The following is a 3,569-nucleotide window of genomic DNA, read 5'->3' as shown; positions in this document are numbered from 1 at the left end:
ATGTATCAGAATTTTATGCCATTCCAAGGCTGAACAATATTCCATTATAACAGGCCCACAGCTTGTCCATTAACCTATTGACAAGCATTGGGGCTGTTCCCCCCCTTGGCTCTTGTGAATAATGCTATTCTGAACATGAGTGGACAAATATCTTTCCATTATTTGGGATATATTTCTAAAAGTAGACTTTAAGCATAAAAGGTAATCGGTGCACCATTCTATATTCTCACCAGCAATCCACCAGAGTTCCAACTTCTCCACATCATCACAGACACTGTTTGTTTTTTGGTTTGCTTGTTTTTTATCGATAACACCCATCTTAATGGGTGTGGAGTGGTATGTCATTTTGACTTGCATTTCTCTAATGATTTTGATGTTGAGCATCTTTACATGTGCTTATGGGCCATTTGAATATCTTCTTTGGAGAACTTCCTCCTCAATTGCTTAGTAACATTTTAAACTTGGATTGTGATTTTTAATGCTGGAAAAGTTCTTTATGTAATCTGGATAATTATCCCTTACCATATGTATGATTTGCAAATATTTTCTTTCATTCTGTTGATTGCCTTTCCAATATTCTTTGATGCACAAAATCTTTAAATTTTGATGAAATACAACTTATATACTTTTTTTGAAAATGTACTAAAATTTAATCATTCATAAAAGCTTTAATTTAATCTGACAGTAAAACACAAGAAGCAACATTAGAGTTGGTTTAGTATATTATATATTTTAGCTTTGAAAGCCATAGAAATCAGTTATCCCAGTTTTTTTCCTATAAAAGACTCATTTTTTCCAAAGCATTATGCACAAACAATTTTAATTAAAATATAATGTCAGAATGATATTTCATAATTTTTAAATATAAAATGAAGTCAATGACTCAAAAAAGTTATCTGCTGTAATGAGTTTGAGGGCAAATTTCATCATCTATATCATTACAGATATAAAGTATAATGGTTCAACGTTTAGTGCCTGATGGGAGGAATCATGATAAAGCGGTCAATATTGAAATCATTTGATTATAGTAGCAATATCTAATTTCTGAAATGCATCCATGCTCTTTTGTATAATCATATTAGAGTCAAGTATATTTATTTTCACATCTGTTATAACTGCTATTGCAAAGGAAAAATACTATTGTCTTATTTTCTGAGAGATATACACAGAGCAATTTTTTTTTTTCTCTCCAGGGAACTTGTGCAAACCAATATAAGATCTAAATTCTTCACATAATATATAAAACAGGAGAAGCCGCTTCAGATTCATTTTTTGAAGTCTGGAATGCTGGCACTTTCCAATTAGGCAACAGTTCTTCATTCCTGTAATCTGGCTCAGAGCTGCTGCTCACTGTGGGCCTAAAGCAGCAGGCAGGATTTCTGTTTAGGCTTCTTCTTTTCCACTGGTGTTTTCCTACTGATCTGTCTGACCAGGTCATAAAATATCTCATTAACGTTGAACTTTGACTTTGCAGAAGATTCTAAAAAGGCACAGTTACACCACTGTCTTGCTAAATTCTGACCCTGTTCTTTGCCAACTACTCTCTCATCTTCCAGGTCACATTTATTGCCAACCAAAATCATCGGAACATCTTCTGTGTCCTTAACCCATAAAATCCGTTCCCTCAGGTCCTGTAAGTCATTAAATGTGGATTGAGCTGTAATAGAATATACTAGTGCAAACCCTTGGCCATTCTTCATATACAAATCCCTCATCGCTGTAAATTGCTCCGTTCCAGCTGTGTCCAGGATTTCGAGCATACACTGTTGGCAATCTACTTCAACTTGCTTTCTGTAGGAATCTTCTATCGTTGGGTCATATTTTTCAACAAAAATTTCCTGAACAAACTGAACTTTCAGAGCAGACTTCCCCACGCCCGCCTCCTGAACCAAGGACCACTAGCTTGTACTCACGCATGGTGTGATCTGTTTAAATACTGACAATCCCCCCAGTCCAGCGCCTCCTCCTCCTCTCCTCCTCCTCCTCCTCCTCCTCCTCCTCCTCCTCCTCCTCCTCCTTCTCCTCCTCCTCCCTCCTCTGGGCCGTGGCTCCGGCTCTGGCTCTGCGCCGCGAAGGCTTTGGTGGCTCCGCCTCCAGAACGCGCACGGCTATACTTTTTTTTTTTTTTTTTTTAATTGCCTGTGCTTTTGGTTTCATATCCACAAATCATTACTAAATCCAATATCATGAGCTTCTCTTATGTTTTTTTTCCTAAGATTTTTATAGTTTTAGAACTTACTTTAAGGTTTTTAATCCATTTTAAGTTAATTATTATATAGTCAAAGATAAGGGTCAAAATTCAGTCTTTGCACCCTGGCTGGTGTGGCTCAGTTGATTGGGCATTGTCCAGTGCACTGAAAGGTTGTCAGCTTGATTCTTGGTTAGAGCATGTGCCCTAATTGTGGGCTCAATCCCTGCACAAGGCAGTTGATTGGTGTTCTACTCTCATATCAATGTTTTTCTCTACCTCCCTCTCCCTTCCTCTTTCTCTCTCAAATACATCATTAAATTTTTTTTTTTAATAAATCAGTCTTTGCATGTGAATATATAGGTGTCCCAGCACCATTTGTTGAAAAGCCTATTCTTTACCTCATGAGTGTCCTTGGCACCCTTGTTGAAAATCATTTGACTATTTTTGCAAAGGGTCGTTTCTGGGCTATCTTGTTTCATTGTTCCACATATCTGTCTTTATGCCAGTACTACAGTAGCTTTAAAGCAACTTTTAAAATCAAGAAGTGAGTTCTCTAAATCTCTTCTTTTTTGAGATTGTTTTTCACTAATGGGCAATTCATTGGCATTCAGGACATGCACACTATTGAACTAGAAGAAGAAGTGATGGATGATAAGAAAAGGTGAGTGGGTCCTGTCAGGTGGTTTTGGGGATAGAATGGTGAGTGGGGCTCATCCTAAGTATCCCCACACTAAATTTAAGGATGGGCTTTTCTATTTCTGAAAACAAAATCGTTAGGATTTTGCCAGAGATTGCAGTGAATCTGTAGATAACTTTCGGTAACTTTGACATCGTAATTTAAGTCTCTCAATGCATGAGCATTGGGTGACTTTCCATTTATGTATGCCTTCTTTAAGTGTTTTGTAGTTTTTAGTGTACATGCATTTTGTTATTTTCTTTTAATTCTCACCCAAGGACATTTTTTTCCATTGATTTTTAGAGAGAGTGGAAGAGACAGAGAGAGAGACATTGATGTGAGAGATACACACCAATTGGTTGCCTCTTGCATGCAACCCCTCTGGGGCCGGGGATCGAGCCTGCACCTAAGGCATGTTTTTGACTGGAATTGAATCCAGGTCCCATCAGTTTGAGGGCCAATGTTGCCAAACTAGCCAAGGTTAGTGTACATGTATAATATTTTGATTCCTTGGTTATTCGGAATATTTCTATTATGAAGTATTTTTTTATGTTATTGTAGATTTAATTATTGTTTAATTTCCTCTTTGGATTTTTCATTGTTAGTGTATATAAATGTGACTGATTTTTGCATATTGATTTTGTATTTTATAACTTTGGTAAATTTGTCTATTGTAATTGATTTTGTGTGTCTGTTGACTCT

The 3,569-nt window shown here is 36.7% G+C and overlaps 1 pseudogene across 1 annotated transcript; it reads right to left on the bottom strand.

The window, feature by feature from the left end:
* Positions 1–1,083: 1,083 nt before the first annotated feature.
* On the bottom strand, positions 1,084–1,932 carry LOC311622060 (ras-related protein Rap-1A-like; annotated as a pseudogene). The gene has a single exon. The product of its transcript is annotated as a ras-related protein Rap-1A-like (transcript).
* Between the last annotated feature and the right edge of the window lie 1,637 nt (positions 1,933–3,569).

Source organism: Pipistrellus hanaki (assembly GCF_964339955.1).
Source record: "Pipistrellus hanaki genome assembly, chromosome: 4".
Taxonomy (NCBI): Eukaryota; Metazoa; Chordata; class Mammalia; order Chiroptera; family Vespertilionidae; genus Pipistrellus; species Pipistrellus hanaki.
This window is presented reverse-complemented; position numbering and strand designations above follow the sequence as displayed.